Source organism: Haemaphysalis longicornis, unplaced genomic scaffold (assembly GCF_048455015.1).
Source record: "Haemaphysalis longicornis isolate Haplotype H1 unplaced genomic scaffold, Haemaphysalis longicornis Haplotype H1 scaffold_2, whole genome shotgun sequence".
Lineage (NCBI taxonomy): Eukaryota > Metazoa > Arthropoda > Arachnida > Ixodida > Ixodidae > Haemaphysalis > Haemaphysalis longicornis.
The window spans coordinates 152339101-152363027 of NW_027526295.1; the positions used below are offsets into that span (position 1 = coordinate 152339101).

The 23927-nt window shown below is 53.3% G+C and overlaps 1 protein-coding gene and 1 non-coding gene across 7 annotated transcripts in view; both read right to left on the reverse strand.

The window, feature by feature from the left end:
- The window catches only part of Ptpmeg (protein tyrosine phosphatase Meg), a 329222-nt gene that overhangs the window by 108100 nt on the left and 197195 nt on the right, over nucleotides 1–23927 (reverse strand). The window lies entirely within an intron of this gene.
- On the reverse strand, nucleotides 15200–15272 carry Trnat-cgu (transfer RNA threonine (anticodon CGU)). Its single transcript has one exon. It is a non-coding gene; the product is annotated as a tRNA-Thr (tRNA).

The window sequence follows — 23927 nt, forward strand, 5'->3', positions numbered from 1 at the left end:
TTAAAAGGCCGCTTATGACCAAATTCCGCGTTCAGCTACACCCGTAAGAACAGCTAGCTTCCCCTCTGTGCTGGTCCTGCTTTGGGAAATGTGGTCGTTCCTCGGAGCTTGAGCAACATTTGACACAAAAACAGAGCGTAAAACTCGCACATACACAAGCGGTACGCTCGTTGCCTTTCGCAGCGCATTAAATTTAATCGAGACAGTACCGTTCCAATCCTGTAGCCGTGACGAAAGAAACAATTCTCAGTAAAGCCACCTTTACAGGCGAAGCAACGAATCCGCGCAACGGACCATTTCTCGCATTCTACTTTTTTTCTGTGAAGTATCCCTGCAGAGGCGCTGATAAACGCTTTCGCTTTTTCCTTCGTGCGTCGAAGCACTGCGACAGCTGCAGTTATCGCGCGAACAGAACAAAACTGCGGGATTTCCAGGCTTCGAGGGGGTGACGGATTTCCTCGAAAAAGCGCGCATCCATTTCATTATCGGCTGTGCGTTCGTTGCAATTAGTTTTAAGGAGACTATCGAGTCCTGTTATCTCTGCAGCTGAAAGGCAACAGGACAAACTTGGCACGGCTTGAGTGACGTCACGCTAGCACACAACGAATTTAAAGGTTAGAAAAACAACTATCGAACTAATTTCAAATTACCTGCTGTGAGCGGAGGAGATTCGGCTTCAGTATTTCTGGGCAATCTATAGCACAGGGGTCGACGCACAGAACGACGACGTTCTAAGGGCATTTCAGGCCTCAGTAAAAGTCTAGTGCGGGCGCTAGCTCTTTAACTTAACGACACACGCCGCGGTGGTTCAGTTACCGTGACTGTGGTGTTGGGTTACTGAGCCCCAGGTGACGGGTTCAACTTCCGGCTACGCCAGCTATTCTTCGCGTACAGAGGCGAAAGCACTCGCGTGCACCAGATTTCCGCACGCGTTATAGATTTCAGCTGTTTTAAATATGCAATTTTTCAATGCTGGTTACTGTTTTGTATGCGGGACGAAATATTAATAGATTAATTGATAAATTCCTTCGTTCGGAAGAGAAAGACAGGATGTCGCTGGCGTGGGAAGAGGCAAGAAACTGATTCGAAAAGGCGGCTCCGACCAGGTTTCGGAAACGAATCACGATCACTTTCTTTAATAGCGGAGCTTACTTCCGTCAAGGGTTACGTACGACAGCATTTCCCGCATCACCGGGGACCAAACAACGAAGAGATTACAGTTACCCGCACCCAATTTAACGAATATCCCGAAAAGAAGCGCGGAAGTGGTGCCGCATTACACGCAGCCACTCCGTTACCGATCGCAGACAGCGAAGAACCGCCTAAGAAACGCCAATGAGCATGCATCATCGCTAGCAGGGGCGTTACAAGCTGCAACTCAATGCAGGCGGCAATAGGACCGACCACGTGGCAGTGGCAGATGCGCAGGGCGGCGGAATACCGCCAACATCACGCGCTGAAACTCTCATGCCACCGTGAGGACCGGTATTCCAGCAACAAACACGCTCAAAGGTGTGCTCGATGCCTGCCCCCACGGCATTCTCGACTGAGGGGCGTCGACGACCCAGGGGGCAGGCAGCGATAAACGGCCGACCAGCTGGAAATAACGAGTCCGATCTGGGGGAAGCGGAGATCCGGCTTTCAGGGCGCGGAGAAGCGCGCGTGCCGCTCGCGTGCGTGGCCTGTGGCACGACTCGCGCGCGGATGAACAGTCTACAGCCCTCCTCCCCACAGCGCGGGCAGCGTGTACGATGCAAACGCGGTTCCGGGAAGCAGGACACGAACGGGACTCAACGCTGACGAAGACTGCGGACAACAGGGGCGCGAACGGATCGACACAGAACTCGGCCGAACGTATGCGCTCTTTACCAAGGGGCAAATACGCCGCAGAAAGACCGCCCACATAGAAAAAGTGTTGACGAAGGCATCCTCTTTCCACCCCCGTCCTGAGTAAACTCGGGGCCCTGAAGGAGAGCGGATGGAGCGGACGTCAAAATAAGTGGGAGTGCTGTCGTCACCGCCGTAGGCACTCCGGCTAGGTGACGTGTGCCGTTTGTACACGCGTCCTATTCTTTCAGAAACAACAAGCTTGGACGCGGTAAATCACGCGGGCCCCGCACCAAAGCGCGATGAAAGCAAGACGAAAAAGGGCCACAAGAATAGCGCACTGCGAATCGCCGCACTGGTAATGCACCCGAGGCTTCATCCTATCTCCCTTGCGCTCGTAGAAAAATGCGGAAATAAACGTCGACATCAGAACAAAGGAACCGACGCGATCGCTCTAAAAACCACGCAAAAAAAAAAAAAGAAAGGTATTGAAAAGGAAATTTTCTTCTCCTGCAAGTTGTACCGCCAACTTCTGCAATGTTTTAACGCATACAGTGCAGGAGCGCGATGGCGCAACAAGAATTGAGGCAGATTTGGAAATAAAGAAAAATCGAAAACGCACTTTTTATGGATCGCCGCACACCGGCAACAGAGGAAGCCGCTACCGAGCCCGAGCAACGATTCGACCCAGCCCGAAATCAATATGCGTGACACGCAGTTGCGAATGCACCTTTATATACGCGCGCTTACGCGCTTACCACGGCGGCTGCAGCAAGACTTTGGCTTGCGAAACCACTTCCTGTTCGGCACAATGCGAGAATCGCGGACGGGAATGTGAAAACGAGTGAAGCGTGGTGCATACGTTATTCTCGGGCCCTTCTTTCCGTTTCCGTCGAAACGTTGCGCAAAAGATCAGACCCACGCTAAAAGGATTCAAAATGCGCGCTCCGCCCCGCACGGTTACGCAACCGAGGCGCGCTTGAATTCAAACCTCCCCCTTTATTCCCCGCGCCTCCACAAGAGGTATAACACGTCACACGAACCGCAGTAGCTCTACTTCCTCGTTACGTCTTGCAAACGCCGAATAGCGGACACGCATGCGATTTCAACACTGCCTCGCAAATATGCAAAACGTGTGGGCGCTACCGGAAGACTGCGTTAGTCCGCGATGCCACATGTTACACAACTTTCGAAATAGGGTTTACTCGGTGTTGTTTCCTCGACGAAGTTTTCTCCCCTCGTCGTTTCGCAAGAATACGATCTATAAACACGCTTAATTTAAGAATTGTCTACGCAGCTGGCGTACGTGTATAATGGCCTGGCGCAACGCCAAACTAGTGACACGTGTGCGTGGGAATGTAATTTATAGTACGCGCACAACGTGTTACCAGAGTTCTTGAATAAATACCGATTGTAAAGAGTCCGTCCCACAATGCGAACGTCTGGCGCTACCCTCTCTCTGTTCCCCTTTCGGCAATGGTTAGCGACTGCGCATAGGCGCGACGCCTGCCGTTGGCAAAGTAAACGTACAACAGCTAAATAAAATTCTCGCACTTCCCTAGCGTCGTTGCGGAAGCGTGAGACAGTTGTAATTGGCAAGGCAACGTCGCCGCAATGTTCGGCTAGGCGACGTTTTAACTCGGTCTCTTTTATTTACCTGTGCTGTGCTGTTTTGAGCAGTTCTTGAACAGCCCAGAAATGCTCTTATTAAGATTAAATTCTACGGGCAAACAAAAAAATGCTAATAATAAATCCTCCGAATTCTCATATTTGTAGCCTTTCAGTAGGGCGCTAAAACGGGAACTATAGGCCCGTGTTACAAAGGAGGAAATAACTTTTCGTTCGTCTCACAAGAAGCTACCCGGCGCAGCAACGCCACTAAAAATTCGAAACGACACTCTACGTAAGTATATAAAAAAACGAAACCTCGACACCGTTCTCTGTCCTATACGGCGATCAACTCACAGCGCTATAGTGTATACTTTGTTCGCGCGATATTAGAGGCGAAGCCCCTAGGGGGCTCGGGATGTCGGCGTCTCATGTCATCCCCGTAACCATCGCCTCACGTAGTCACAGTACTAAAACACCGGGACAATCGTTTACGACCTTCCGCTGGAACGCTTCGTAAAGCGTACTAAAAAAACAAAAAAAAAAAAGAAAAAAAAAAAAAACGGGACACTTGTTTACGCTTCGTGCTAGATAGCTTCCTGCTTCAAAGACAAGAGACTTTTACAGCAAAGCTGTATACTTCTACCGACCCAACGGTTTCATTTCCGTTGGCAAAAACGCCAAGGCGCCAAGAATACACTTATACACTGCATGCTTCGCCGCTTCCCAGGTTTCACGTCGGTGGAGATAGCTAGGAATTTTTTCAGCCCCGTGTATAGTTAAGGTAAGGGAATTTCCGGCGGCATTTCCGGACCCCAGGGTAAACAACAGGGCAGATTTAGCGCGCTCCGTATGTGGGCGTAGCAACGTGGGGAAAGCACACTCCCAGATTCAGACGAACGCCCGCAGTGTTAGCGAGCCGCAGCTCGGCGTGCAGGATCCCAGAATATATCGCCCGAGAAACGGGGGCGATGCGCATCACCGACGCGAGTAATACATCAAACCTGTGTGCCCACGGGTCCTTTCCCACTCTCCACGCTGAAGAGCGATCGAAGCGGAGGGCGAAGGAGACGCACGCACGCGCCGCGATGGAAGTGGCGCTAGCCTAAGCGATCTGGAGGAAAAAGATTGATCAGCCCGCGTGGCATCTGATAGAGACATCCCACGCCGACCGCGCGTCTTTCGTTTTTCTAGGGGAGAAAAACGAAAACGCCCCGCGCGTGTCGAGATTTCGCGCGAACGTTAAAGGGGCCATGCAGACAAAATACAAGTTAGTTGCATTCGAAAGATTTCGTGTTTTATAGTGACCCCAGCGCTTGTCCGGCAGCAAATATTCCCCGAGAAATTAATCAATTTAGCTTAAAATTTTGATTATTCCGCCATATCCCGCCAAATCGTGTTTTCGTGACGTCTGCTATGAAGTCATAACAACGGGTATTCAAACGAACTTCCAGTGCGTCGTTAGGCTTTGCAGCCTTGATTACCGTCAGTCCCCCCAGATGGCGTTGCCATACTGAGCCGCAGACCGTTGTCGGCCGTTGCTTTGTTTTTGACTGTATTTGCATCTGCCTTAGAACTCTCTGCACCTGCCTTAGAAAAACTCTTAGAGAGGAGGACACGCCGTTTCAGCCACAAAGTAGACTAACTTGAGTGACGTTCACAAGGACGCTACGCGAAATGAAGGTTCCTCGTTTGTTAAAAATTTTGATTGCGCATCCATAAACGCCCAGCTTGAAGCTTTAACTAGGTTATTTTAACTAGGAAATCTGCAGCTACAACACACCAAAACCCCACATCTGAAAAGGTGTGCTTACGCGTTGTTTGCTTCCATCGTCATCATCATTCAATCAGCATTATCGCTTGAAAGTATGAGGCTTACACGTAACGGCATCATAACAGTTGTTAGAAAATAGTGCAACCCCCCCGCGCACTTTCTTTTTTTCTTCAGAGAGGCCGTTTAGGAGAAGCCTGACAGCAACTGAGAACCCCATGAACTGCGACAAGCGGGCGAAGGAGAGATGAAGTAAACGTTGGCGAGCCACAGAGGCAAGAAAAAATTGCCACACACGCAGAAAGTCCCGTTAAAACCCCTGTCGTATACGCCTCATTCTTGAGCGTACTGCGAAGAGCACACACACGCACAAAAGACCGTTACATCATTCGTGACGGACGACACTTCACATTGCACATCGCACATAACGCAACCGCCGAGTAAAGCTTTTAGTCTTCGCGCTTATTGTTCCAGCGTCCAGACAAAAACGACACTCCATCTCGCACAGTTCTCGGCGCGAAATTGCGCGTCATCCCTATCGTCTCGACTGAAGACTGCGCAAGAAGCCACAATAACTTCACTAACAATCAAACAGCACAACGCGAGACAAAGAAAGGCGACTAGGCGGAGTTTGCACCTAGTAGAAGTGACACAACATAGTCGTAGGCTGCTCAGACGGGAGCATTGTAAGTGCTATCACTGACACCTCCTCGTAAGGAAGCCAATCTTCAGAGGCGTGCTCGGGAGAGTTAAACACACGACACACGGGGTGGGTGGAATGTCTACAGAGACGCACAACCAGCTATAAGAGGCGATTACGGGCGTGTACCACCACGTACCTCGTGCGGCAGGAACAGGTCCCAGGGTATGACGTCGCGGGGCCACCCCTTCCACGTCCAAATCCACGGCTCCCACAGCAAGCCCATGGGCGAAGACGCGCGTCGTCCGCGGCGCCACAGAGGAGGCACCGCTTCGGGCACCGAGGGCGACCTGCCCCAGTGCGACACTCGCGACATAGCGCAGCCGAGACAGTCGCTCGCTGGTTGCTGCTTTCAACGAGTCTACAGCGGCATCACTTCGAAGTTGTTCCTCTTAACACACTGACGAGCTGAGCTCCGTGGGCGGTCCGATATAATCCCCGTCGTCCCAACCGCCGAAGCGACGAGGGAGCGCGTAGGTGGAGCTTCGCCGCAGCACACGCAGACGATGCAGAGAAGAGACCTTTCCGGAGCACAGGCACAGTAGTTTGGAGGGATCGTCGCTTGGTGCCCCCTAAACGCGACGCTATTGTTCCTCCAAAGAGCGGGGTGAATTAGCGCCGCCCCAAAAAGAAGAGTCACGCGTCTCCGGCTGACCAACACACACGACTAAGTGGGCGGGCGGCCAAGGTTCGGCCCTTTCTGCGCCGCAAGCGGCGCGTGCCAAGGGATCTCGAGGGGCGGGCGAGGAGGAGGACGCGGTGGCAGTGTCGACACAGCACCACGACGCCGAGGTCTCTTCCAGCGGGCGTCGTTACGGCAGACCGCCTGACGCGCTATCGCCGAGCGCTCGCGACGAACGCGCCGCCCCGAGCAGCGGGCGACAACAACGCGGGCCCGAGTAGTGACGATGCCTCCGGTCGCCCTTCTTCTTCAAAGGTCTTCCCGCACGCGAGCCCAGTTTCGCGCGGCTAAATGCGGCCGGCCTTGAACGCGAACGCACTCGCGGTCGCCGCCTGGTTAAGAGGAGACCTTCGGGTACGGCTTCACTCCGCACACCGCCGTCGCCCACGCGAGTCAGCCGCAGCGACCGCCCACATCCACCGCTGGTCGCGACGGACGGCTTTCATCGGCGACTACTGCCCCGCGCTTCACACACAGCCGCGCACTCTCCCGTTCGGATTATGGGCCGAATAACGTCCCTTTGGCTGCGTACTTTGTTCCCAGAAGCCGCACGCTCTACTACGGCTGCGTGTACGCGCAATCTGCCCACGCTCTCACCGCGATCGACGAAGCCACGCTACGTCACCGCAACAGCGCCTCGATGGTCGTTTCCACGGGCTCTCCCCCTCCCCGCGATAGAGTCTGACTCACGACGGTCATTCGACAGAGAAAGGGGCGAAACAAAAAAAATACAACGAGAAATATCCAAACGCGTGGGATAGTCTTCGAGAGGTTCGCACGGCCAACGCGTTTTCTCTCCTCCGCAATCTTACCACGAGATCTGCCTTTCATTCGAATGCGCGCGCGGCTCCTCCATTCAGAGACGCACGGTGGCAGCAGCGAGCGTTTCACGCGCGCGGCAGGACTACAACGCCGTCGTCACGACGTCGTCGGCCATGTCTATCCTTCTTTTGTGCACTGGCTGTATACACGGCGGGTCCCATTCGACTTCTCGCTTCCTGTCGTCCAACCACCCGCACCACAACCACAACGGGGCCCTAGAAAAGGAACACGCACGTTTAAAACGACGCGGCGGGCTTCCTGGGCCGCTTCTTGACGTGTGTGGTCCGCGCTCGAGAGTTTGGAGGAAAGCAACGCCACCGCTCTTCGCACACACACTGGGTTCAGTATCCTCGGTACGGCACACGTCAAACAATGTAGGGCAGCGGGCCACGAGCCAGCACCGCTCTCACTGGGACAAAATTCAGCACACCTCGACGCTGGCACCGCTGACGTCCAAGCTTGCGGCGTCCAAGAGCCGACAGAAGTTGGTGCAGGACGGACTCTCAATCACCGCACGCAACCACGCCCCCGAAGACACATCGCCACCATTGCACCGCTCATTTTCCGCGCGATCACAATCCAGAGGAGTACCCGGTTATGGCCGTTAAGGAGGCTGGAAACCGGCGACGCTATGGGCGTGCTGATGGGAGCCCCGTGCCGCTTCCCGCCACTCGGCCAATGTGCCGACGCAGACTGGCCGCGCACGCGGCGAGCCGGTTCCGACGCACGGCGCGCCAAAACAAGGCCAGGGGAGATGATGCCGTGACCCCGCGACACGGACCCCGGGGCGAGCGGCCGAATAAGCGCATCCGACGCACAGAAGGAAAAATCGTCCGCGGCGGCAGCGGCGGCAGACAGAAGGCGGCTGCACCTCACAGCAGCGCGGGGAGAAGCGGCGGCCCACTTGGCGGGGAGTGGAAGAAGGGGTCAGACTCGAAGCAGGCCAAGCCCGGGGGCGCGACGCCGCTGCCGCCCAGGGATCGTGATCCGACCGGAAGCGGCGGACAGAGCACCGTTGAAAATCCCTGCGAGCCGCCGAGCGACCAGCAGCTAGGATGAGCAAGGCGGCCGGCCGAGCGACCGAAGTGTCTGGCGGCGCGGCACGAGAACCTGAACCGCTTCGGGGGAGTGCGAGTGGGGAGCGCCGCCGTATCTCTGGTCGGCTGTGCCGCGTCCTCCGCCGGGGTGGCCGGAGATGATGCCATCGCTGCTGGGGGCAGCAACGCAGGAGAAGAAGGCGAAGGTTACGTGAGCGAGTGCCAGCCTCGTTTTCCTCAAACGCAGCATCTCCACGGCGTCGCGGGGGCCATCTCGGCGCGAAATCGAAGAGGACGGGAGATACGCGAAGGAGAGGAAAGGTGCTCCGAATGAAGATGGGCCGCCGCGGTGCTCAGTCTCTTTCGGTCTCAGCTGGTTAGTTACCGAGTCTATAAAAGAGCCGACAATCCGTATTGATGGGCCGACGGTAAGAGTGCCACGGGGAATGCGCGCTCTACGCGTCGCTCCGGCGTGAGGTGATACAGATTGGCGAAAAAAAAAAGATGCGTGGTGGCTGACACAAACGGGGGAGCTTGCTGAATTCGCTTTCCATAAACATTCGTTTGCTTGGCGACGCGCGACAAAACGATGAAATGCCGTACGCGACACCGAAAGATTCGGTACAAGATGGGAACACCCTAGTTCCTCAGGCCATACTACGCGATATAGTCCACGATAACGAAGGGAAAAACTTGACACTATTTTAGAATAAGGTATAGACAGTAACGAGGGCACCAGCAAAATGTCGGTGTGGTACAGCTTCGACTAAAGCTTTACAATTCTTCGCGTACCATGAATATGGTCGTTCATCATTCATTCAATGAATGTGCATTTTGACCACGCAATTAAACAAATGTACATCCGAGTACTTGGCCGCTGTCAAAATAGTTAAAAAAAAAAACAGCTACGAGCAAAAAGAGGCATTATTTCGGTGGCAACCGGTGAATACCCGAGACATTAGGGCACGCTGTAACAAGATACGCGGTATCCTTTCGCAGTATGCTTTTTCTGCTTAAATTCCCATCGAATGTTGGGGTTACGCAGAACAATAATAAACGCGCCACCTCGAAGCCCCAAGACAGCTTAGCGTGGACCACTTATGCGGTAAGTCCGGCGTGGAGCTTAGTGCGCTTCGCAGCTAACTTAGCAGCTTAGAGAGAAAGGAATCGGGCAGTTCCAGCCCTTCGCTGGAGTAGGGGACCGTCGCACGGGTGCACCGATAGATCCGTCCGAGAGCGTGTAGAGGAGGTGTTCAATGATGACACACGTGTATAGCCTACAATGATGTGCGTACGGTGCTCGATAAGCACAGCCCTGGCAGGTCACCGGGTAAACTCCCAGCGAATAAATGACTCTCGCTTTCATTTTCACAAGCTCCGACGCCTCCGTCAATCTCAAAACAGAGCTTCAATAGCACGAGCTGAAACCTGCACAACGATTTGGAACAGATTCACTAAGACAAGGCCGCTATTCACCGTAACACTTCGCTTCAATCTCTCGTGGGACTTTTCCTCGCACTTCTCCGTCTCGCCGCAGAAACGCCACTACCGTGCGAGATGTTACGGTAACAGCGAACGATACGCAGGGGTAGGAGCAGCAGCAGCAGCAGCACCGAGCCAGCGACATAAAAACTATCCGTGCACGGAGCGGAGAACGCACGAGGAGGAAGTCGCACGGACGATCACGATATCGCCGGCCGACAGCGGTGGGACGGAACACGGCGCGGGGAAAGAGCAGCGGGAGGAGCAGAGACCGATACGCCGCCGCCGGTGTATCGGTTGTTCGTCCGCGCGCGCAACAGACCTTGGCGGGAAAACGTGACCCGACTTCAACGGCTCGGCACGACGAGACGGCTGCCCGGCGGCCGCAGAAAGGAAAAGAAAGAAAACGAACCGGCGCCGGGAAGAGGCTAGCGCACGCGACCGCTGTCGCTGCGCGCGGAGAACAACACCGCGCACATAAAACGGAAGTCCGGCTTCCTTCCTCGCTACGACTCTTTGAACACTTTCTCTGGACGGGATGTCCGCTCCACACTTCTTCCTTCCGAGGACATCTCAACATTTCGGTTCCCCCAATGGAGGTGGCGCATTCTGGTGATCAAAGCTCCCGGCGCCAATGCATCGCCCAAGCTTCTCTGTCTCGGCGCGACGCCACTGCACGATATGCAAAATAGCAATAAAATAGTTCCCGGACAAAGCACCGGCCGACGGCGAAAGAGTCAGGTCACGGGAGGCCTACAACAAAGCCGCTGTCGGCCTGTTGTAGAGCGTGCTTCGAAGCACCCTCCCTCTCTCTCTCGAATCGCCCCCTCAAATTTGTTCCTAACGGTGCACGCACTCGTGAAAACAGCGGCGCGCTACCGGGGCTCGGGAAAACAGGCGTGACGGGCCGCCTCCGAGCTACTGCAGGGGACGAAGAAGTGCGCGACGACTAGCCAACCGGATAACCAGCTTCACCGGAAGCATGGAAAGAGAGAAGAAGGGGGAGAGGGGGAGAAACAACGGTTAGAGTTTAATATAGCAAGCCATCACCACCACCTTGAACAACCTATTCAGTCCACTGCAGGACGCAGGCCTCTCCCATTGCCCTACAACTGCTGTCCATTCTTTGTTTCTGAGTTTCATAATTTCGCCCATCCGTCGATTGACTGGCCTTCCCCTTCTTCTAAACCCGTCTCTCGGTGTACACCCTGTTACCCTCGTTCACCTGTTGTCGGTTCGTCTCACCGCATGGTCAGCCCAAGCACATTTATTTTTCTCAATTTGAACGATGACATCGTAATTCTAGTCGAGTTTGTTTCATAAATCCAGAAGTCTCGTTTCCTTTCCCTACGCGTTACTCCATCATCCGTCGTTCCCAAGCAGTTACTAAATCCTGCAATGCGCCCGGCGTGTCAAACGAGGCGGCCAAACGAACTCACCTCAATCACGAACCTTTTTTCCCCCTACTCCCCTTGAAGCGTTAAGTTACACAGTAACGAGTGAGTATGTTGGCGATAGGCGCCAACAGGCAAGCTTTTCCTCCGCAATCCTCATCGCTACGCCACTCTGAGGCGTTCATTTACACAAGTTCCGTTACCTCTCCCGACAGAACCCCCGTGCGCGCAACGTATCTCGAACCCCGGCCCCAGCTCCTTCATTCCCCTTCTCCCTACGTCACAATTCCTTTGGTACGCATTTTCCCTGGAACCGCACATAGAAGACGCCCTTCGTTAAAATTCCCCGCCTATTTCCACACGCGGGCCTATTATACATGCGCGGCCACCCACCCACCCGTTTGTTCTCGAGTTAAACACAAATACTCGGCGACCTTGCCATTAAGCCCCCCGCCCCCGCGCGCGAAACGGATGATTGTGAAACCAACTTTTCAGCAGGGTTCGTCAGCCGAGCTTAAAGGCAGGCTTTACAGTCGCTCGCAATCAATCGCCTCCGCCCTTCTACAATACGAAACCGCGCCATTGTTCGTCGGCCTAAACGAGACCTTTCTCACCAGAGCAGTGCAAAAGCGCCGCGAGGGCGCCGGGCAGATGAGAAAATTAACCTTCGTAACGAGAAAATTAACATTTTGTACCAGCGAGCGGTTCGACGGATGGGCGTAAACACCCGTTGCGGAGTAAACTTCTTGCTCGCGTAAGAGGCCGGCGGCCCCGCCTATTACGTACACTTCGTACACTGCGACCTCCAAAAGCACATTATAGCTGAGAGACGGTACAATAAAAATTCGTTATAACGACGTCGCTTTGTTCGAAATATCATTTTATTCGAAGTGTTTCACGAATCCCAACAGCGATGTGTAGAGAGCACATCATATGCGTTTTTAGCGAAGCATCGGTTGTAACGAAGCCATTTTCCTGTCACGAGGGTTTACTGAAGTAAAGAACAAAAAAAAAACGGGGGGGGGGGTGCAAATATTGTCCCCACTAATCGCTGATGCGTGGGCAATAGTCCGAAGGAAAACACCCGTTCTAGCTAGGTCCAGTGCGCCATAAACATTAACGAAGTGGGTGTGCGAATGGTCAAAGGTGACAGGACGCACGTAAAACACGCGCAAGACATCGAAAACAACGAGGACTTATTGAGAAGTGATTCGGGACGGGGAGCGGGGTATGAATCGAGGCGCCGCCTGCACATCGATTTTCCGGCCGAACAAGTGAAACGGCAACAGCGCTGCAGGAGTGGGCGAAGAAGAGTTAGTAGCGAACGGACGCTGACGCCGAGAAAGAACGCTCAAAAAATGCCGGCTTCGACCGCGGGACAACGGAAATGTTAGCAGCGCCCGCGAACGCACCCCCACGCTCGAATTACCAATAAAGCGTAGGACGTCGAAACTTTGCTCTCCCGAGCCGGCAGCAGCAGCCACGTCACGGCTCGCTCACGGTTTGCAGAGGCGTAGACGAAGGTACAAGCCTCCTCGGACATCAACGCAGTCTCGCATTCACACGCTCCAGCGCGCACCTTGCTCTGTTTATCGTACTCCGTTTTCTTTTCTCTTCGTCGCTTTCCCCGGCGCGCTGAAGTGCCTCGTCGCTGAACCGTGCCGAGCGGAAAAGCCGGATTCAATGAAATCTTCCAAGAGCGCGCTCGTACGCCGGACGTGCCTGCAGCTTCGAGGCGTACACGAGCAGCGGTGCAGGGAAAGGGCCCGAGGGTGCACAGACGCCCGCGTATACAGCGCTGCACAGAACTACGGAAGGTCACAAATAGTGCCGCCCACAACGGTGACACGTCCTAATGCGCGACGGAGCGCGGTTGGCTCGGTCGCGTCTCAACAGAGGCCAGATGCGCGGGAAGGGAAAGATAAACAAATTGGTGGCGCAACGATTCCCGCCAAGTTGCTTTGCGTCGCTGCCAATTCCCCGTTTCGCGGGCGAAAAACCATGGACCTACGGACGGAACCCACACACATACACACCCGTTTTAAAGCAAAGGTTTACCAGGCTTTACTAACCTAGTCGAGCCGAGTTTCGCCGTCGCCAGCAATTCGACCTTCATTCGACCACAGCTGCGCCGCAACCATAGCAACGCATCCCTTGGCTCGCCGCGCCGAGCTCCGCCGTCACCGGCTTGGCGCATGCGCTCTCCGCAGCTGGGTCGCCGCCTGAACACGTGACTCGCCGAGCGCCTGGCAAAGAGGAGCGCCGCGCTCGCCTAGCCAGTGCGAGCTTGGCTACAGATGAGAGCGAGGCGGGGGGGGGGGGGCATTTTCTCTGAGCGTTGCGCGGGAGCGGAAGCTCTGAGCCGTCGTCAGCAAGCGGCGTCTGACCACGCCGCGGATATCGTTCAGCGAGCTGCTTCATTGGAGCGTCAGAGACTGAGGAAGAGCGGGCCGTCCGGCTCGCAAGACGCCGGAGTAAGCAAAGACAGGCTTTGGAGGAATAGTATAATAATTAGAGCTAAATGAAAGGATAAGCAAGTGAAACCAAGACTTAACGAGGCTGAACCAAGCCTTCGCTTTGCGTATCCAGGGTAAGCTGAGCTAAGTCGCAGCCATTTTTTAGATGCGACGCATCTCTTGCTCTGAGGCAAGTCCCTCCTGCGTCGGCGACGGCGGCGTCCGCACGCCACCTGCGCATGCGCGACTCTCCTCCGCTCTTCTCTCCGACAGCTGTGCGCAACACTCTCACTCCGTCTCATTATCATAAACAACAGCTGCGTGCGCGCGCTTCGCTCCGCTCTAGTCGCGCAAGTGCGCGCATGCGCGACTCTTCTCCGCTGTCTCCTCTCCTTCAGGCGCTGTGAATATAAAGCGGGTAGCGCGCTGCGGCGGTTCAGTCAGCGCTCACTCTCGTTCGACTTCGCGTCACAACACGTTTCACCCGATTTAAAGAATCAACCCAACGGAAACCCCAATTGAACCCCCCGATGCGTCGCACCACACCAGGGTCCCCTCGCGGGAAGATGGGCGTAATTTTTTTTAATCTCCGATGAACAAAGTGGGGTAAAAGTGGAACACCAATGAGTTCTATACTGCAGAAGAGACGAATGCCTGAGACAGGCAATCAGGACTGTGTTTGATCATTTCGAGGTTTATTCTTACTACTGCACAAGGATGACGATATCCTATTCTGGTAAGCGAGTGCTGTGTCCCGGAAGTCTGGGATCAAGAATCATGAGCCACATACCACTCTGTCAAGGATGACGACCAGCGAAGCTATTTAGTGCGCGACGCGGAGGTGACGCAGATCTGAGTATAAATCTGCCGTGTTTAAACGCCGTTAAGACAAGTTTGTCGAGCGACAGCTCGCTTTCTCTTGCAGAAAGCGCGCAGTGAACGCGCACACCGCGAGACGAACGACCGACGCCGCTCGACGCGGTAGGTGCTGTAGGCGCGTATGCGCAGTGAAACTTGGATGCAGTCAGCGTCTCATTGTGTCGTTTTGAAGCTCAGTAAAAGTTGTTCAATCAATCTGATGCGCCCTTATTCTTTCCCACCCCCTCCGCACCCATCTTCTTGGAACGAACGAGCGATTAGGCGCTTTCACTGCGAAACCACCCGAGGCTCTGGTTTTTGACCTTGGTTTAGCTTGAAGGTCAGATTGACCCTACGAGGAAGGAGCCGTTTTCTAGAGCAATAATCTTCGCTTAAAAGACATTTCACCCATAGATATTGACGAGTGGAACACACGCGCACTGCTAGACAGAAACAAGGGTTGGCAGTCAAGAAAACCTCGGAAAGCAAAGGGGCGAATGTGGTAGGTCATTGAAACAGATAAAGAATTTGGAAAGACAGAAAGAAAGTGGAGAAAAAAATGCCCGCCGGGTGGGATCCGAACCCACGACCTCCAGAATACGCGTCTGGTGCGATGACCACTACGCTACCGGCGGGGCTATTTCCCCCCCTCCACTTTCTGGGGTATTTATGTGAAGGTATTTTTGTTTCCTGCGCTTGGGGGTGGTAGCCAGCGCCACTCGGACTACACGGGGTGAAGGGGGCCTTCTTTTTAACCCCCGGGCCGTGACTCGAGGGTCTACGACATGTCGAGAGTGGTCGACCAGCTTTGAACCCTCTTAAGCTCCCCCCATCCGAAAAAAAAAAACAAAAAAAAAACGCGGATTTCTTTTTCGACTTCTATTTTCGCTTATTTCTCACTGTATCAAAGAAACATGACAAACACATGTCATTCGGCACTATTAAAAAACATTTCGAAGAAAGCCGAATAGCATTGGCAATTGGCGGTGAGCGCGACCACGGGTGGCGCTGCGAGGAGCGCTTCGGTGACGTCGGCTTAGGGACTCTCGCATTTGTCGTCTGCTTCACTCGGGCTCGCTCTCCCTGCGGTTTTTTTGCGCTCGGTTGAGGTCTGATGCTTGTCCGCACCAGATTTTGCGCGTGCGTAACTTTTTATCATAATAAAACACTTTAAATCGCATACACCAGCTGAAGGCGCTATTTAAAGTATAGTTTTTGATACCGCACCGGACGAAACATTGCCGGCGCCGCCCCAGTTTTTGCAAAGCCGACCCTGTGCGGAGCGCAAAGAGTTGGAGTAAGCGTCAGCTTCAGTGTTCAGAAATCTTTAGAACAAAGGGAGCCGCCAGCTGCTAATAACCGGCAACAGCGAAAATGCAAGACCAAAACAAATACCAGGCCTTCGGGCTGTCGGATTTGGCAGAAGGCATTACGATTGCCGGTTTTCATATGAAAGAAAAAAACAGTTTTTGCAACCTCGCCGAACGAAAGTATTATATCTCATCACTTTACGTTGTAATAGCATGAAAGTATGCTGACATGAACTATGGCCCCCAAAACCTGTAGATTGAGTTACAGATAACCCACTATTTGTCGGTTTTATACTAGGCTTCTAACCAGCATGGAGGTTGATTGAGCAAAACGAGTAACGCCTACGGTAAAGATACAGTAAGACTATGTTTGTTCAGACCTGGAGGGAAATTCAATACATTTCTCACAGCCTTTTCTTCGCAATATAGAAATATTCGTCATAGGAAAACTGCGCTCAAGAGGAGGAAGAGGAGAAGGAGGAGCAGGAGGAGGGGAAAACTTAATTTAAAAGTAAAATCGAACTGATTAGTGGGCCGGGTCCTCAGTTCAGGACAAGAGAGTAAGAGTAATTTTCTTCGATTCATAAAACGCCATCCCGAGTAGACTAGGATTTGCTTCTTACGCCTTGGAGGGGTGGCAAGCAATAAAGAGATTTTTTGAAATATTCATCGGTTTCGATTCTTGTAATATATGCACGTATACTATTTATTGCGTTGATTAGCTAGTATATCACACCTTTAACACAGTAATCATGTCATAATTGTTTGGGTTGAGAGTCAGCTCGTTATGATATCGATGGTTACGGTAGAAATTCGGAGCACAAAAACCGCCTTCGAGTACTCTGGACAACGTACGTTGTCTGGAGTGTGATCGCGGTGGCGTAGCACAAACCTTCTCATTCTATTTGCAAGAGAATAAACAACGCACGCAGAGAATATGCATCTTCTTGCACGCAGCCATAACGAAAGCAAATTTGCGAAGGGAATGTATGCCATACCGCCTGAAGGAAATATCCACATGATCTTTGTGATTCTCCCCAGCATCCCAAAACCTACTAATAAACGTCTGTGACCGTGCCAAAAAATTAATGCGTTGGGCACAGTAAAAAAACAAAAAAACATCAACCTGATACAGGTCAACAACGACAGAAATAGACAGCCGCTTTCTTTCCTGCAATGCAATGCGCGTGTAGGGGCCCTCTGCTTGGCGCGTAGCATTAAGGCCGACCTCCATGCAGCGAAGTTTCTCGGCGAACTTGGCGCGGCGGACGCCGTGGTTTGACGCGCCGCTCAGTTTTCGTCCACCCAACCTCCATGCAACGTGACACGGCGAACGCCGCCGACGGAAGACAGGACAGGAAGTACAACGAAGTACGAGGCTGTGATTGGCTGCGGCCTCAAAATGCAGTTTGCCGCTTCCGGTCGCGTTCGCCGCCGCGCGTTCGACATCTAGCTCGCGTAGATCGCCGGCGAACAGCCGTATTTTCGACGCCGGCGGCAGAGCGGCCGCCGCCGGGCGACGTTCGCCGCCTTTTCGCCGACATTTCGCTGCATGGAGGTCAGCCTTTAGACTGTTGAGTTTTCATAAGAGCATCCCAAAAATACTGTATGGACGCCTACGCATTCTCAATACTTATCGAGGAGCTCTAAGCGCTGAACCTCGCGTCTAAGCTAGAAAGGACGAGTTACCCACGATCATCTGAGCGATGCTCTGAAGAAATTTTTCTCTCTCTTTCTCTCTCATCGTGTGTTGCAAACTTGTGGGGGATACAGCTTGAAATTATTCATGGTAAAAATACCTGAATTACTCGAAATAGGCTTTTTGATGCACTCAAGCATCAAAGCGGGCGATTTCTAGCACAGGCGCTGCTGCCCCCCACAAGCGGAGTGTAGCAGACGACAGCGGAGCGAATCCCTAAGCCGACGTCAGAGCCAGGGGGCGCCACTCAAACATCTCACCGCCAATAACGATTGCAACCTTGATATACGCACACACACGCACACACATCGGCCGCGGCTCGAGCGCCCGCGTACGCGCGAGAGAAAGACACGTGCGAATGACAGCTAAAACTACGTGCCTAGCCTGGCAGCTTCGAACCTTACATCAAGCCCACACACGCCCTCTCCGTTGAACACGTAGATGCAACTACGCCGCCGGCGGCGGCCATCATACAGGAGAGCGCCCACGCGTATAATCCAACGTGCGTAGTTTTTTAACGGACAGAGCCGTAACAGCGCCCACGGACTGGGGGAACGGTCAACGGCGACTGTTTCGATAGCGCGTTCACTACGCTTCGGTAAAAGATGTCGGATCCCGAAACAGAGGGGATGGGGTCTTTGAGTACCTTGAAAGCCCAGCCTCGCATTTATCATAACTGCGCACTGGAATGCAAGCAGCGCGAGGACTCATCGCGGGAGACTTGCGCTCATCTGTGCTTAGCTCTTTTTTACGGAATTTCATGAAAAAAAAAATAGAGAAAAAAATTAACTCGGTAGGTTGAAAATCCGGCGCCGTAGTCGTGGCCAAGAGATGGCACACAAAGCCAACGGAGCGAAGCGCGCGCGCGCGCGCACGCGCACACGCACGCACGCACGCGCGCACACACACACACACACACACAAAAGAGAGGTCAAAGCGTGCGCGTATTGACGCCAAATTTAATAGTAAAACTCCTTGAGAAAGTTTCTCACGAGGAAATTTGAGAAGTGATTCAGTTCAAAAGAAACTGCGAGAAATTTGGGTCTGAGTGGGCACAGATTTTCGCTTCGTTGGGCTTTCGCTTTGCTTTGATAAGCATAAGTATGTTCGGACAAAACAACCAGAACACGCGAAGTCAAGAGCCATCCGAGCGAGATAACAAAAACTGGCGAGCTATGCGACGGATCAGCACAAATTGATACCGATTGAAACGTTTTTTTTTTTTTTTTTTTTTCTAAACCAAAACCGGCGACACGCATGGGGGCAGAAGCTCATCCTGCCGAACAACAAGCGTCGCAGACACGGTGTACTAAGAAACCCTTCTTACATTGGCGTTGATATCCTCCGTCACAGACGACAATAAACACCACGAAGCAAGCTAGGCTCGCCTCTCCGTTTCGATCCGGTCGCGCGGTGCTTTCAAAGCCGAGCCGCCACCGCGCCGCCGCTTTGAAGTCGACGTCATAAAGGAGGTCGCGTTGCCCCGGTAAGAAAGCGGGATTTATTGGGTTCCGCGCCATAGGAAAATTCGGTGGCATTTCGGCGAGAAGCCACGCCGGTCGAAGCGGGGAGGCGGCCGGATACGTACGCGGTGACAAAAGTTTCAAAAGAGTAACAAAATAATGTTAAAGGGGTCCTGAAATGCCTTCCGCCGATGCATGGATGTACATGTAACCAAATAAAGCAATGTATTAGCAATCTCCTCCTGCAAGAATTTTGTTAAAGCGATGAGTATTAGCTGAGAAATCGTAAATCAAAAACCGCGAATTATCGTCGCGCCGTATTTCCTCCTCCTTTCAACTGTTTCTTCGCTGTTGGCCTCCCCTCCCATGATGCTCCGCTCCTCAGCGGTGACGTACTTCCGCTATTGCGCTCCCACAGACTGCCGTCTGCTACGGGCCAGCTCTTTCGGCTTTTTCATCTCTGTAGACACCATGGACACAGGCTGGAAAAGCGAACGAATGACCTGGCCGCATGTGTGCGGCCTGGCCTTGCCCTTTCGCGGTGTACGTAGCTGCAGGGCTGCAGTTGGTATCGGCGGCGAACTCGCAGCCGCGTGGGGAGAATCGTGCGCTCGTTCCCTTTGGTGCACCGCGCACTGTTTATCCAAAAAGCGCGGTCTCAGATGTGGCCCCGATGGTGCCGGGTGTTATTTTGCGGTGGTTGTAATTCCTATTACCGGCGGCATGTGAAAAAAGACATTTTCAACCGACACAGAACCCGTGCACAAAACGCGCCGGATCGGATCGCTTTATCAGCGGCGATGAACGTGAAGGCGAAGAGCAAACCAACGCTGCACTCGATCAGCGAGAACCCGTGTTCTGACAAGCTGCACCCATGTGTTGCATTCAACACTGACGGGAAAGCGTTTGTTTGCACTTGTTTGGATAGTCGTAAAATGTCCAAACACTCCGGCACTCCGCTAGCAGATCAGCCGGCGAGACATTTCGGAAAACATTTGACAGATGGCGCCGTATGCATTAGTGTGTCGCTACGCAAAACTGATGAGACGCTCTACTAAAACTCCCATCGCGGTGTCACGTAGCGGGACGCAAAAATTTAGCGTTTAGCGTATGCAAAGGCCACAAACGCTGTACTAAAACTCTATTAGCAGCAAAATAGCGTGCGTATGTGAAACCGCTTGCGTTTACAAAGCTGCACGGCGAGCGCGTACGTTTCAAACCTAGTGACATCGTTTAAATACACTGGCAAGCACAGTGTAACGTAGTCAGATATCAACCGTATGCTCAGGCGACAAGCAAGAGCTTGTTTTATGTGGGGCGGAGATTGCGCATAAAGGCCCGTTCGCACTTGCGACGAAAGCGAGTGAGAGCGGCAGGAATTCCGTCGCTTTGTCGCGCGACGATCGTTTTTGTCGAATGGTCGGGACAAATTTTGGTTGCGCGACAGAATTCCCGTCGCTTTCGCTCGCTTTCGTCGCAGGCGGGAATGGAAAGTTCTGCCGCTGCCGTCTGCTACGCAGCTCGGAGGTAACCGCGCGATCTGCTCGGGCCGGATGAACCCGCACACTCCCGCACGGCAGCGCCCCAAGTGGCAGAGGCAGACGGCCGCGTACATCGCTCCCGGCGCCCGCCTGGTTCCCGCCCTCGGCACACTAGCCAGTATATTCCAGGCACTATAATGGAGGAAAGATTTTTTGCTTCCGATGAACCTAGTTCTTTGCCCCTGTGTTTTTAAATACGTGAAGTGGTTAGCACGTCGTCTTCACGCAGCTCTGTATCGTCGTAGCATCGCTGATTGTCCGAACGAAGCTTGCAGCTAAGCCAATGCAGCGACCGAAGCTGTGTGTGTGTGTGTGTGCATCGCCTCCTGTGTGTTGTGGACGCGTTCGTTTCGCGATGAAATGCGACATTGTACTTCTGCGGGTGGATAGTGCTTCCCATGGTCTGGATTATCTTTCTCGAACGACGTACCACTCAACCTCGCATGGGGTATGTGCAGTGTGCCTGGCTAAAAGCCTTCTCGCTTGCGCGCCAGAGTTGTGACTTGCTGCTCGTCCCCGCAAACCGGGTGTGAGGTGAGTGCCGTATTTACGACGGGCAGGAGGAGGCAACTCATCGTCTGTCAATCGCGGTTCAGACTTGCAACGCATGTTGTGACGTTGCGTTCGTTCGAAACGCATCTCTGGATTGTTTTGAAGTTGAATAAAATGTACGCGTCAAACCCGCGCATTCGGCTCAGGGCGTTCTCTGCGATTGCACCAAAGAAGTGCCACGGGACTTTCTTTATGGTACGTACTCACGTAAGATAAAATCCACGTCGTGTTATGGCCGTGTTGCATTCAATACAAACGGTTAAGCGTTTGTTTACACTTGTTTCGTTTGTCGTAAAATGTCAAAGCACTCCGGCACTCCGCTGGCAGATCAGCCGGCGAGCCGACGCTGAGCAGACGACTCATCTCTTTGCCGGAAGTGCGTGAAAAAGCCGCCCAATAGCAGGATGTCTAGCTCATGACGAACATCTGGGAATCGATGATGTAGACATGTGAAGATGGCGGCGTCCAAAAACACGAAGGAAAGGGTGAGAAAAAAGCGACAAACTTTGCAACAAAAGTGTGAGCTTTCCGCTGCGCGTAAAAGAGTAATACTTGGCACAGGTGACGTTGGCGACCCAATCTAGCGATTGCGCTAGTTCATTTAGTGTGCTCAAAATGCCTTTCAGGGCCCCTTTAAGAGTAACGCTTAGGGACAGACAACGAGCTGCCTGAATTAATGAACAAACTAGGATAGATTATATTATACTTCAGGTTAAGAAAAATTCCCCCGCATTTCCCCGAGGGGGAGAATGTGAAAGTGCGAATGCACGGTTGTCGGCCCGCTTGCGGCGCTTGCGCTCGGCCCCCGCAGCCCACCGCCTCGCCGCCTTCTCTTCCATCTCTTCCATCGGGTTTGTAGTATCACGTGTACACCACGCAGTTATCAAGCCGCTATAACGCCGCTGAGTCGCCAACGCACGCCGCTGACGACGTAGTTTGAATGCGTTAAAGATATAAGGCGCGTCACTAACGCTGATATCACGTCGCGTCCGTGGCTTGGCCGGTAGAGCGTCGCGCTGCGGCCGCAAAGTCCGCGGATCGAAACCTGGCGCCGGATGCTGTTTCTTTATAGAGGAGCACTGCGGACGCCGACGCCGCCGCCGCCGACGCCGGCGGTGGATGGTTTGGGGTCGCTTATAAAGTGCACTTAAAAGAGTAAGCGAATCGATTGATTGATTGTGGGGTTTAACGCGCCGACGCAACGCAGGCGATGAGGCGTGCCGTAGTGGAGGGCTCCGGATTAATTTTGACCACCTGGGGATCTTTATCGTGCGCCGAAATCTCGTACACACGGGCGTTTTTGCTTTTCGCCTCCATCAGAAAAGCGGCCGCCGCGGCCGGGAATCGAACCCGCGACCTCGTGCTCAGTAAGCGAATCGAGACGCTCCGCGACGGCTGCCGTCACTCAATACCCATTCATGAAAGTCAAAACGCGACAACTCGGCGCTCGCAAATTCACTCGTGCCTGTTCTGCGATGAAGGAACTCGGTGATTGTGCAACGAGCTCGAAACGCTGTTGCCGAAAACGCGCGCGGCTCGTTTCCAGCAGAAGCAAACCATTCGACGCAGCGCGCATATGCGCACGAAATCTCGAAAAGAACACGCGCAGCTATCTTCTTCGGAGATAGGAGACTGTTCAAACGCAAGACAGAAAAAAAAAAAAAAAAAACCGAAAGAAAAAAACGGCAACGGAACGGAGCGGACAGCGCCCGGAAGACAATCGGCCAGCACATCTAGCAACGGACGTGTCGCCCGGAAACGCCCCGGAAGAGTCGGAGAAACGCGCGTTGCGGACCACGCAGCGCACCGGGAGGTCAAGAATGCCAGTTATCGCCCTGCGTTTTTTTTTTTTTCTTTTCCCTCCGCCGGCAAGTCCGCGTTCACTTTACTCTCACAACGTGCCGCCCCTCCCCCTTCCCCCCCAAGTTGTCTGGAAGCGAAGCAGAGCCTCGGAGGCCAAGGACATCGCTGCACCTCCAACCGGGCGCAGCCGATCACTTCACTGTGATACGAGTGTGCACGGGAGGGCAGGACGGAATGCAACCACGAGCACTCAGGTATCTGCTGCCGCCCTCGACTCACGTGGTGGCCGAGCCTGTCCTTTCTTTGTCGCGGTACGAAGCCCTAGAATGAACCTGTAGATCTTTCGGCTGTCACCAGCACCTCTCCTGATGCAGTAAACCATCCTTTTTCATCCCTATCAACTGAAAAGAAGAATAAAAAATCAAAGCCGTTCCACTCAATGTGAAACCTGTTGGAAGAGCAGAGCACTGATTCGCCATAATGGGTTGCAGCGCTGTTATCTGCTCACTGCTGCCACCCAATGCATTTCAAATTTCCCACCTTCGCAGTGCTTGCACGCCCCACGACTGAAACTGCACCAGCAAGAGTTCTGATCATTTTGTGCTTACTTTCCCTTCCACACGTGCCTGCATTACACTGTCGCTTTTTTTCGCTTACTATCGTAAAAACCAACCCAACGAGCGTTCCTAACTAAATGAACGTGGGGGCTGCCGGTTGAAAACACAAAAATAGCGCGATTTCTTTCCATGCAAGCCAAAATGACACCTGGCTTAGTTGCAAAAACAAAGTTGGGAAATGTGGATTTCCAAATATACCAATAGCGTGCCATTATATGAAACCTACGAATTGTATTTTTCAAGTTTGCACGTTCTGGTTCATATTTTCGTGTCCGCGTTTCATTTGACGCCGATAGTAACCTGCA